Source organism: Lathyrus oleraceus, chromosome 2 (genome assembly GCF_024323335.1).
Source record: "Lathyrus oleraceus cultivar Zhongwan6 chromosome 2, CAAS_Psat_ZW6_1.0, whole genome shotgun sequence".
NCBI classification, from domain to species: domain Eukaryota; kingdom Viridiplantae; phylum Streptophyta; class Magnoliopsida; order Fabales; family Fabaceae; genus Lathyrus; species Lathyrus oleraceus.
The window spans coordinates 411,493,930-411,507,859 of record NC_066580.1 but is presented as its reverse complement, the minus strand read 5'-3'; positions in this window follow the sequence as shown (position 1 = coordinate 411,507,859).

Genomic DNA, 13,930 nt, shown 5'->3' with positions numbered 1-13,930 from the left:
TTTACATCAATGTATTCCCAGCGAGTCTTCTTTCATTTACCCTTTCGTGGTAATGTCTGTTGCTCCTTTGATTGGTCATCATTTATATGCCTAGTTTGGTATCCTGATGCCTTTCGTTTTCGGATGATCTATCCTATAAACAACCTACAACCCGGTTCAGGATAATCTTCCATGCGAGTTTATTATCTACGTTTTGACGGCAATAGATAATATATCTCATGCACTCTTTGGTCGAAGCCTTTCGTGTTTCCCAAGTTGAGTAAGATTCGTATTCCTTTGTTCGGAATCGAATATCCATCCTATAAACAAGGCTGCTGTTTCTAGCTTTCTTCAGGGTGATGAGTGTATTGGAACCCAAACCAATTCACGATTTCGGATTTTATCCTATAAACAACCTACAACCTGGTTAAGGATAATCTTCCATGTGAGTTTATTATCTACGTTTTGACGGCAATAGATAATATATCTCATGCACTCTTTGGTCGAAGCCTTTCGTGTTTCCCCAGTTGAGTAAGATTCGTATTCCTTTGTTCGGAATCGAATGTCCATCCTATAAACAAGTCTGCTTTTCTAGCTTTCTTCATGATGATGAGTGTTTTGGAACACACACCAATTCACGTTTTGGTCGGTCACCTGTAACGTACCTACAACCCGGTATCCTTGGTGTTCCTTCCTATCTGCTCCCTTTTGCGACCTTGGTCCCCTGTCGGAGTCAGATTTTCTCTGAGTGAAGTTTACCTTTTTCAGGTTTCCTTCAGATGATTTTGGTTGATTGATATCTCTCACCCGTACACAGGTCTTAGATATTCATTCTTCCCGAGCATGTTACTCACTAACCGGTAACATCTCATTCCTTTTGCTTTCCCTGGATAATCTTCAACTAGATTTCTCCAGCGGAATTGTGGTTATTTCTCTTCTTGCTGTCTTGGTGCTTCCCCAATACACGCATTCTTTGAGTCAGCTTGTGTCTTTCCAATGGATGTGTCTTCCTTTGGAATTCTTCTTTTCCCCAGTGTGAGTCCTTCACTCCCTAGTGAGGTCTCTAGTCCAGTCGTGTCTCATTCACGCAGTGTCAGTTTGTTTCCCTAATTCAGAGTCGTGTCCTGCTCACGCATTCTTTTTCTTTCTATCCCCAATAAGAGTCCCCATGAGAGTCTTGTTAGAGTCTCTGTTCCAGGTGAGTGTATTACTCCGATGGATCGTCTTTTCTTCTTTGTGGACTGTATTTCCCCACAGAGTTTGTGTCTTTTGCATGCATACATTTGCATCATGAGGTCTCTTAGGGACCAAAATTTGTCTCATTACTGTTATTTAAGCCCATTCTACCGCGTCGAGATGAAGATTTCTAAACTTCATTTCTCCGGCTAGAATGACCTTAAATAGGGGCATCTGTAAGACCCCAATTTTGTCCCTAAGATCCCTCATGGCATCATATCATATCATATCATTGCCTCAAGGATCTTTGTGCACCTTGCCTCCTTCCCTAGGGGTGGGTCATCTTTTGAGAGTGGTTCTTGATCACCAAGCATGTGTTGCATTTGTATATCATTGCTTTTCATTTGTTTACTAACCAAAAGTACAAAAATATGTCATCTAACCTTGTTACTTGCAGATGAAGCAATTACAGGTCAAGGCAGTCAATGCATTCATTTGAGCTATAGATGGTGGCCATTCTGAAGAATTTGGACCCCATGATCATTAATCAAGAGTTCATATGAGTTGTGATATCATTTTGAAGCAAAATCTCAAGTGGTAGAGGCTGGAATCTCATCAAGGCATTCCTCAGTCAATTGAAGCCCTAGCCAGTCAACTGCAAAGTCAACTGTGGATTTGGATATGGGAAGTGATGGGAAATACTTCATTCATGTTCAAACAAGTCTCATTTGACATTTCAAACACTTCCTTTGAAGGATTTGAGGTCCAGTCAAAATTTGCCAAAAATAGAAAGTGACCTATAATTTGAACTTTCCAAAAATGGAAAGGTTTTCATCCAACTTCAACTTCAAATTACATGACCAAAAATGCTTCAAATGAAATTTTGTTGAACATGAAAGTTTTAGATCTTTCTCTCCCATTTCGAAAATGTCCAAGAACATCAATTTCTCGTTTGTGGTTGGAGAGATATGATCAAAAGATGGCCAAGTGTGGATTGAACTTCAAAAGGACATAACTTTCAAACCATAGCTCCAAATCATGTGGTTCTTTTTGCATTAATCTTGTTTTGACCTATAATTTCATAATCAGGCATTACATTTCATCATTTCTCATCACAAAATTTTGGCATTTTTCATTCGAATTTTGGAGGGAAAGTTTTAGTTTGAAAATTGTGCATTGCTTTCACTTCCAACCAATTTCATTTGCCTCCAAACAAATTTTTAAGTGCATTTCAAGCCTAACTCGGGTACTGTTCCATTGCCATGCACATGTAAGGGTGATTTTGCCATTTTGCATCAACACTTGAATTTCACTAATCCATTTGCATTTGGCTTAATTGTGATTAGCAGCTTTATTAACAGTTGATATATAAAGCTAATCCTAACAGAAAATCATAACCACAATTCATTTTTTCAGATCTCAAATTTTTGCTCTCATTTTTCTCTCAAATTTTTCTCTCATTTCTTCAAAGCATTTGCATAAACCTTGTTCAGTTCATCATCTAGCATCATCACTGATCAATTTTCAAGCCAAGAACTACCTGAATTCGTGCATATTTGGAACTGCTCAAAGTGAGAACAACAATGGTGAAGTCTTGAAACTGTGGAATCGTGCATAGCTGAGCTTCGATCTTCCTTCTAAACATCTTCATAAGCATTGTAGAAGATTCTCCAAGCATCACAAGGCCTAATTTCAGCTGAATCCGCTTTTGTTGCTACAAGAGGTCACAAATTAATTTTCATAATCTTGCTTTTTATTGTGCTAATGTTATAGATCCTTGATTTCTGAGTTGATTGAGCTTTAAATCGTGTTAAACCGTGCTGAAATGAGTGAGAACCGATCGATTTAAGTTTGGATGTTGATTTTTGTTTTGCTCGATTCATGCATGTTATGTTGATTTTGGACGAAATAATTGTTGATTCTTGATGCTGGATGTTAGATATACATGATGCATTATTTGATTTACATTTCTGGAGACTTTGAAATTTTTCTGGAAATTGAGGATGAAGATCATGAAGATCTTCATCATGTTCATGTTGCTGGAAATTACCTGCGGATTCTTCCATAACCTTCATAGCGTTACTTGCGTTTTTTCCTGCGAGTTCGTCCACTTTACCTGCGGATTTGGCCTGTGCATGCATGCATATTACGCTAGGGTTTGGTCTAAACGACCGTGTTTTGGTAGCGCGCGCGTTTCAATTCAAATGTCAGCATGGTTCGATCCTTGGCTCGCTCATTTTCTATTTGCCTTGCTGAATTATTTCACATGCTTCATCCATTCACATTCATGCTTCATCACTTATTTTTTATTTTTTCTCTTCATATAAAAAATCATAACTCCATGAATACTCATCCAAATCACATGAGATTTTTTGGACATTGTTCCTTATCATGTCTACTATTTTATGGATATTTTTCCAGAATTTGTGCACGGTTGAAATTTGTTTTAGCCTAGGGTTTGTGTATGCATATGCTATGTTGTACCTTGCTTGCCATTTTGGTTGTGAAATGATGATGGTTGATCCAATGAATGTGAAAATTGACATGCTTAAGATAGACATCCTAATGGTCATTTTGGTGTTGAGTTTGCATTTTTTGTATTTCTGGTTGATGAGATATGATGTGATTAATGTAAGTGTGACAATGTGTGTCACACCTTTGCTTGCTCGACTTTCTGATTTTCTTTAACATGCCAAATAAATGCCAATTGATGTGATTTTTTGCATGATGCTTCTTCTGGATGTTAGAATTTCTCATGAATTTTTGTGGATTTTTTGGGATCATTTCTAATTTGTTTGGTATTTGTCTTTCTGGATGACCATTTGTGGACTTTTGATGAGTGTTGAACTTCAATGATTTGGGAAATGCTTATGCTTTATCATATGGATTTGAAATTTTACACATGTTTTCTAGACACATTGAAGTTTATTGTGGCTTTGGTTTGAGTCATTTATCATTTGTCATCTCTGTTTTAGGATTGCCTTAAGTTGATGTATCAATTTGTGCCTCCTTTGAGCTTGTTTGTGTTTACCTTGACTTGATGAATTTGATTACCATGCTTATACTTGTCCAGATGCCATGATTTTATGTATGCTGATCATTTGATGTGTTCTGTTTAGTCATGATTTTTCTTGGGATTTATTGAACCATTTTTGAATTAATATGCATTTGTTCATTCTGTTGCTTCAATGAGCTTTGAACTTGCATACTTTGCCTTATGTGCTTTGTGAAATGAAATTGGTTGATGCTATTGACATGAGACCTTCTGGATTTTATTCTTAATTGTTTGAAGTTTCATCATGTCAAATTTGAGCTTCTGTTTTAAATTTTTTCCTCATCTTTGACCCTAGGCTTTGGCCTAAGGGTTTGCTTCTCATCTTTGAGCTTTGTTTTCAGGTTGATCACTCAAGTTCCATAGTTGTTGATGCTCCATCATTTGAGCACTTGATGTTTACCATTGTCTACTAACTTTGTGTGTTTTGTAGGGCTGTTAACTCATTTGAGTTTGATTTGTGGCTTATGCCTTTGCTTATTGGGTTTGACTGTTGATATCAATGTTGTCTGTTTATCTAAACTGTGTACTGATTTGTGTGATGTTTCCACAGGTACATTTAGTCGCTTAAGTTCACTTTGAACTTGCTTTTGCTTGGTTTCTTAACAAATTAGGTATAACCTCTCTTCTTCATGTAGTCTGGAAGACCTGGCTTGTTACGTGGCCAGGCACCTGTCTGAAGTCCTCCTTAAGAGGCAATGTCTTTGTGTGTTTATTTTTGTGTTAAGCAGGAAAAGTCCTTTGATAAGGCAATTGGCAGACAAAAGAGATGTGTAATCCATCTCCTGCTACTTAGTGTGTCACTCACCTTGCTCACACCATATGTGTTGATGCATAGTGAGTAAAAGCCCAAGATCTATAGAGTCTAACTTGTGGAGAAGAGTTCCTACTTTCTGAACTCCCACACCTTCTGTTATTCAATGCTCTCTCTGACCAGAGATAAGAGCTATGAGGCACACCCCTCATCTCCTTTTCATCTGCTTCACCTTAACTCTCAATGTTAAGGTTAAGAGCGCTACTGACCCCATTCCAGTTGACTTTAAAGTCTAACCCTTGCTTGAGCCTAATTGCTTGTATATAGTGTGTGCTAACTGAATCATTGATTGCTTGCTGGTTCATCTGTACATGTTTGCTTGTTTGTCTTTGTGCATTTATCATCATTAATTGTTCATTTTTGCATGATCATCATTTCATATCTTTGTGACACATCTTTGTTTGTCCATTGAGGAATCAATTGTAAGTCCATTCATTGGCCATTGTTCCTATGATTTGGAAGGGATTGAGTGTAAGACCATTTCATTGGCCACTTATGTCCTCTTTGCTTAGTGCTTTTGTTTGTTTGTTGTATGTGAGGAATCAATTGTAAGTCCATGTTGTTGGCATTTGTATCCCATGATCATCTGTTGGAGATTAGAGTAAGTCCAAATAGATTGGCATCTGATATCCATGTTAGTTTATTTTCTGGGATTGGTGTAAGTCCAGTTGATTGGCATCCGGTATCCATCCTTTGTTTTGTTTTAGGAGATTAGTATAAGTCCAGTTGATTGGCATCTGATATCCATATTTTGTTTTGCTTTAGGAGACTAGTATAAGTCCATTGAGTGGCATCTGGTATCCATCTTTGTTTTGGGAGATTGGTATAAGTCCAGTAATTGGCATCCGGTATCCGTTTTTGTTAACCTTGCCTGATGCTTTGTTTATCTGTTATTTGCATTGTTGCCTATTCCAAAGGACACACTTGAATCATCTTCCATATGATTTCAAGAGGTGAACACCTAAGAAGTTTTACTTCCTCACCCCTCCATTTTTGTGTGTGTTTTCAAAATCCTCTTTTCACATGTTAATTCAAAAACTTTGACATCTATTGTGCAAACATTTTGACATGTCTTTCAAAATAGAAACCTAGGCCTTAAGCCTTTGACTTTTCAAATTTCAATTTCTCAATACTTCTTTGAATCAAATTCTAATCATACTTTGACTTCATTTTTGTGAATAATCCTAATTGGTTAACTTCACTCATTCAATAGTTTTGTGGCTTTGTCCATCCTTGATAAGTTTTCATGCATTAGCCATAGGTTTGATTTATCCTAGTTGGTTGATGTTAATCTCACCTTTTGTCCTTAATGATCAAACTGTAAGACTTCCGTACTGAAAACAGGGTTAACCCCTCTAGTACGTCGAAGCTTTTCTCACATGGTGGACTTGTTGTTTGTATAAGGTTGAGTTTTCTCCCATGGATAACGAAAGATCTTAGGGCTTTTGTTTAAAATGAACCCACTCATATTTTTGAAATCTTTTAGCCGAACTACGGTGTTTTGATCCTTACCTTCCATGGAAAGGTACGTAGGCAACAGGTTCATTCGTTCAAACACAAAAACAATAAAAATTGTATATTCTTTTCTCATCCCTTCCATCATTGTTTGCACAATATATGTCATAAACAAATAAACTTTTTGTACAACAAGTGTGAAAAGAGGTTCCCTAGGAGTACCTAGGACGTGATGGGTGCCTAACACCTTCCCATTGCGTAATTAACCCCTTACCCAGATCTCTGACCTTTTCATTAGTTTTCTATGTGTAAAAATTCTTAGGCTTTTGTTCGCTTTTTAGCCAATCCTTTGGATAAATAAAAGTGCGGTGGCGACTCTATCTTTGTATGCTTTGCTTTTGATTTAATCAATAAATCATAAAGTGACGAATACACCGCTACAGAAAGGAGCAACTTGGATCATCTTTATGGTCTCAAGAAGGGAACTCCAAATGGTTTTATTTCTCTTCCCTAATCTTTGCATGTTTAGGACCTAGCCCTTCTTTTCTTCTCTCCACTCTAACCCAAGCCAAACTTTTTGTGCTAACATTAACATTGCTTTCAAAAATTAGAAACCTAGGCACTATGCCTTTGATTTTCCAAACTCTTTTCATAACACTTATTTTGAATTGAATCTTAAGTCAACCTTGACTTTATTTTGTGAATACTTTTCATTTGTAAATACAACTCACTCAATTGGTTTTGTGGTTCCAATGGCCACTTTTGCCAAAGCTTTTCATAAACATTAGCTATTAGGTTTGAGTTATCATAGAGGTTGATGTAATCCTCACCTGTATCCTTAGTGATTGGACTATAAGTCTTCCATACTTATTATAGGGTGGATCCCTCACTAGTATGTTGAAGCTCTCCTCACATGGTGGATTTGTGGTTTTAGGTTGAGTTTTCTCCCTTTGATAACAAAAGACCTTAAGGCTTTTGACCAATCAATTCACCAATTCATTTTGAGATTTTTACCCCGAACTACGAGGTTTTGATCCTACCTTTTTAAAGATGGTACGTAGGCAATGGGTTTATCCATTCAAACACAAATTGTAAATAACCTGTATATTCTTTTCTCATCTCCCCAATCATGTTTGCACAGATATTTTTTCACCAATACCAACCTACCATACAACATTCGTAAAAAGGGCTCCCTTAGAGTACTAAGGATGTTTTGGGTGCTTAAAAACCTTCCCATTGCATAACCAACCCCCTTACCCAGATCTCTGACATTTTTATTAGTTTTTGATGATAAAACTTCTCGGTTTTTGTTCGCTTTCTAACCTTTCCTTTGGATAAATAGAAGTGCGGTGGCGACTCAAATTGTATGATTTACTTTTGATTTAGTTAATAAATCTAAAGGTAATGAATACCCCGCTACAGACTCTCTGAGGATAGAAGGAGTACAATGACGATTCTTTAGCAACGACTAAGAATACCTGACTCTTCAGGGGAACCCAATTGAAAGAGAAAATGATAGGTCAATGATGATTCCTAGCAACGACTAGAAATACCTGATTCTGTTTGGGGAGACATTGGAAATTGACTATACTAGGGAAAATTCCTAACAATGATTGGGAAATTCCGAATTTTGGTGAATCAATTAAGTGTAAGTTTTTGGAAGATACTTATGATGTGATGTTATGTATGAAAAATGTTAATGTATGTTTGGATTGTTTAGGGGAATTATGTAGATGTAAGGTTTGCAAGTTATACCAAGTATAATTGGACTTTGCGGGGAATATATCTGAGAGGTGCCAATAGTGATTTGGCTTAGAAGGGTGATTGGGGAAAGTGTACTAACTTTCCGGTACTTGAGAAATTGGAACTTGATGTCCAAGAAAACACTGAGTGTAATGGTTGAGAATTTCTGTTGGGAAAAAAGATTGGCCAAGTCCACGGGACTGCATGGTGCCTTAAGTTAGGGATACCAAGTGCATTTTGGTTGCCTTTAGAAATTTTGAAAGAAATGTTATTCGATGTTGTTTCCCTTGAAGCTTTTTTTTTTGAAAAAGTGTGTTTTGCAGATAAAGCAGGAAAGTAAAAATATTGAGCACGTATGGGGGAACTGATTTTATTAATCAATGATTACAAATGGGTAATTTTGTACAAAGAAGAAATTCTTAAAATAGGTGATTACAAAGTAAAATTAAAAAACTATAATGGAAATGAAACATCTCAGGTTTCCACCAAGTTCCAACTCTGCTATAGTCTTTATGCATTTGGTCGTCCTTTGTTATTACTTTTAGAAGGTGAGTGACTGAACTAGTTTGCTGGGGAAGCCACTGGGTTGACTTGACGAGGATCGAAGAAAGATTCTTTGCGGGATGAAGCCTCTCGCTTTTATTAAATCCCTAATTTTTTCCTATATCGTCCTTTCAGGTTTTCAGTCTACCAGAATACCCTTTTTTGCATAAGTCTCCCTTTCGGGTTTTCAACTTATCGGGCTCACTTTTTTCAAGCGTAGTATTTTTTGACTACATCTGCATTCACAGGGGATGAAATATCTTCGTAATTCGGCGTCCATTTGTCCCTCAGGTCGTTGTGTATGGGCAAAATCTTCTTCAATACAAGGTCTCCAACCTCAAGGATGCGGGGGAAGACTTTCTTGTCGTGTGCCCTTTTGGAGCACTTTTGGTAAAGTTGGTCGTTGTAGATGGCTACCAAGCACTTCTCGTCAATGAGGTTCAGCTAGTCAAATCGGGCTTGGACCCATTTGACTTCATCTAGCTTGATGTCGGTCAAAATCCTTAAGGGAGGAATATCTACTTCAACTGGAAAGAATGCATCCATTCCATACACGAGAGAGAAAGGTGTTTCCCCAATGGAAGTACGTACAAAGGTATGATAACCATATAATGTGAACGGGAGCATTTCGTGCCAATCTTTGTAGGTTTCCACCATCTTTTGCACGACCTTGTTAATACTTTTGTTAGTTTCCTTGAAAATGCCATTCATCTTAGGCCTATAAGGTGATGAGTTGTGGTAGTCGATCTTGAAGCTTCGGCAGAACTCTTTCATCATCTTGTTATTGAGGTTAGATCCATCGTCAGTAATGATTTTATTAGGGACCCTATAACGAAAGATGATTTCTTCCCTGATGAACCGAGCCACCACTTATCTGGTAACTTTGGCGTATGAGACAACTTCTATCCATTTTTTGAAATATTCAATGGAAACAAGGATGAAGTGATGTCCATTCGAGGAAATTGGCTTTATTCGTCCGTTTACGTCAATGCCCGACATGACAAAAGGCCAAGGAGATGTCAATACATTGAGTGGCATTGGTGGCACATGGATCTTGTCGATATAAATCTGGCATTGATGGCATGTTTGGACGTGGCGGTGACAATCAACCTCCATAGTCATCCAATAATAATCGGCCCTAAAGATTTTCTTCACTATAGTGTGTCTGTTGGGGTGTGTCCTGAAGGAGCCTTCATAGATCTCCATTATTATTTGGTATGCTTCTTGCTTGTTCACACATCTGAGCAAAACCTAATCATGATTTCTCTTGTATAATACCCCTCAAATTAAGAAGAACTTGGAAGACAGTTTCCGAAGGTACTTCTTGCCGGTAATGGATGAGTACTTTGGATATTCTTAGCACTCTAGGAATCTCATGACATCATAAAACCAAGGACAACCGTCGGCTTTATCTTCGGCCACCAAACAGTAAGCAGACTCGTCCAAGTAGTTAAGGTGAAAGGATGGTGCTTCATTCTTCCACTTGACCCTAAACATGGACGCCAAAGCTTCCAATACGTCAGCTAACTGATTCTCCCCACGGGGGATGTGATGGAATGTGATCTCATCAAAGTAGGGGATTAGTTTCAAGTCGTGCTCCTTGTAAGGAATGAGTTTCTGATCTCTATTGTCTCAATCTCCTTTGACTTGGCTAATTACTAAGGTTGAATCTCTGTAGACTTCAATAATTTTGATCCTAAGATCAATTGTAGATTCAATACCGAAGATACAAGCCTTGTATTCTGCCATATTATTTGTACATTCAAAGCACAACCTTGTGGTGAAGAGCAGTCTTCTCAAAGATGTATTTGACGGGGTCCATCTTAGAGATCAATAGTGTTGTATGAGTGAGCATGTACTGCCTTAAATGTTTGGCAGCCCAAGCTAGTACACAACAAGTCTTTTCAAGCTTTGAATACCTGCTTTTATAATCAGTGAACTTCTTGCTTAAGTAGTATATATTGTGCTCCTTTCTACCAGTTTCGTCATGTTAACCAAGGATGCATCCCATGGATCCCTCGAGGACGATGAGGTACATGATCAATGGTTTGTCGGGTATAAGAGGCATTAAAATAGAAGGTTCTTGCAAGTACTCCTTGATCTTTTCAAAAGCTTTTTGGAAATCGTCGTTCCAAATGACGGCTTGATCCTTTCGGAGAAGTTTGAAGATCGACTCACAGGTGGCCGTAAGGTGAGATATGAACCTAGCAATGTAGTTCAATCTAGCTAGGAATCCTCAAACTTCCTTTCAATTTTGGGTGGAGGCATATCTTGTATGGCCTTCACTTTCTAAGGATCTACCTAGATGCCACATTGGATGACGATAAAACCTAGCAATTTGTCGGATCTCACCCCAAACGTGCAATTGTTGGGATTAAGCCTCAATTTGAACTTCCATAGCCTATCAAACAACTTTTTGAGATTGACAGGGTGTTCCTCCTCGGTTTGAGATTTGGGTATCATATCTTCGATGTAGACCTTGATCTCTCTATGACTCATGTCGTGAAAAAGAGTGATTGATCAGTCACCATTTGCATTAAGTTTTTGTTTCCGATCCAACAAGAAACCGAGGATTTTGAAACACTGTGCAAGCATTTTTGATACTTTTCGAGTAAATTTTACTTTCGATTTAATATTTAAGTATTTCCATTCATTGTTATATTTTAATTATATTTTCGTGATTTTATGCGTGGGATAGCTGTGTTTTTGTCTGACGGGTCCAGGTAGAAGAACCAGGGAACTCGGAGCAAGACAATGCGAGATTCTGACAAGAACAAAAGTGGAAAAACTCGGTACAGGAGGCCTGACACGGCCAACCTTCGAGACTTTGAAGAAGGATACACCATTCATAAGAGATTTTGCATGATTGTAGGTTTTATGTTTGGGACGATCCATTCCTTTACAAAAAGGGATTAGATGGTCTGGTAAGGCGATGTGTTCCGGAGGAAGAGCAAAGGGACATCCTAAAAGCCTGTCACAACTCAGAATATGGAGGACATTTTAGCAGAGATCGAATCGCAACAAAAGTTCTCCAATCTGGATTGTACTGGCCTACACTATTCAAAGATGCATAAGAGATAGTAAAAGAGTGCGACAAATGTCAGAGAACAGGAAACATATCCAAGAGAAATCAGATGCCTCATAATTCCATGTTAAAGGTAGAACTATTCGATGTGTGTGGAATAGATTGTATGGGACCCTTCCCACCATCCTTTGGAAAGCAATATATTCTGGTCGCGGTTGACTATTTGTCAAAATGGGTAGAAGCAGTAGCACTGCCCACGAATGACACGAAAATGGTACTAAATTTCCTCAAGAATTGTATCTTTGCACGGTTTAGGGTACCAAGAGCACTGATTAGTGACGAAGGTACCCACTTCCTCAACAAGCTGATGGAAAACCTGCTAAGGAAATACAATGTCAAACATAGAATCACCACACCGTACCACCATAAGACTATTGGACAAGTTGAGGTATCAAATCGGCAGATCAATCAAATCCTAGAAAAGACAGTTAACGCCTCACGGAAAGATTGGTCAATCAAGCTAGATGATGCACTCTGGGCGTACCGAACAACGTTCAAGACCCTAATAGGTTTGTCGCCGTATCAACTGGTCTATGGTAAAGCTTGTCATCTGCCGCTCGAACTAGAGCATAGAGAATTCCGGGCTACCAAATTTCTCAACCATGATCTATCCAAAGTAAGTAAATCTCGGATCCTTCAATTACAAGAGCTGGAAGAATTCAGGAATTAAGCATATGAGAATGCCAAGATATACAAAGAGCAAACCAAAACATGGCATGACAGGTGCATTCAAAAGAAAGAACTTCAGGAAGGACAACTGGTCTTATTATTTAATTCAAGGTTGAAGTTATTCCCAGGGAAACTAAGGTCAAGATGGTCGGGACCCTTTATGATGCAAAAAGTATTTCTGCATGGAGCCGTTGAACTAAGAAATCCCGCAAACGGAAACACGTTCAAGGTGAATGGGCAGAGAGTCAAACCGTACCTACAAGACCAGGAGGGTGGTCTAATAGACAAAATCCGTTTCACCTAAAAGACGGAGAACTGTCGAGCCATGCGACGTTAAATGCAGCGCTTCGTGGGAGGCAACCCACGCATTTTAAATCTAATCAGTTATGTATGTTTGTAGGTTTACACAGGAGCTCTACAAGGAAGGAACATCATGTCAACAAATGTCTAAGTCATGACAAAGGATAATCAAAATGGCCAGAGGTACCAAAGGTTATACAAGAGAAAAAGCAAAAAAATGGCTAAAAGGGCAGCGTGACACGACCACCCGTGTCAGCTGACACGGGCCGTGTCAAGAGGGTGCAAATTCAGGCCAAAAATGTGTAAAAATAGTGGCCTGACACGGGCCGTGTTAGAAGCACTGAAAGGGAAAGGAAATTTTTGTTATCAATAGTAGCCTGACACGGTCCGTGTTAGGCGCACTGAAGGTAACATCAAAAACATGGTGATGGACAGTAGCCTAACACGGCCACCCGTGTCAGCTGACACGGCCGTGTCAGGTAGGCGGAAATTTTGTTTTTTTTTTAAATCTGAATTTCGCAGTGGGACCCACCCATTTAATCCAACTTAACCACATTTTCCCCCATTTACCTTATCATTATCAGAATTTTTCATTACACTCTTATCATTCTCACTCTCCTTCTCTCTAAACCTCACAAACCCCATTACCTAAAAGCTTCCATAACCATCACTTCCACTCTCCTATTGCAAAAACACCCTTCACAAATATTACTCCACTCATCGTCCCCGTTCTAACCACGATTTCGAAATTTCCTAACTCCCTATTTCAAATAATTTCTATTTTTGAAGGTCCAAAATGCCCCCGAGGAGAATTCTCATCGGAAAGCAACAGCTTATGGAGATGGCAAAGTCGCGGAAGCGACCAAGCCGAAATCCAAATCCATATAACATCGTGATTGACAATCCAAAACAAGAAAATAGGTATCAAATTCACCGGAAGCGAAAACTCACCTACAAGGTACATGTGTGAGCATACTCTGAATGCACTAGGGCTCAAAATGGAGGTATAGCAGGTGTTCCACATTTTAGGAATGCTAGAGTTCATGAGCCTGGAAGCGTCGACATACGAGCGCATCACGCTCGAATTCCTTAGCAGGTCGGAATTCCAGCTCGA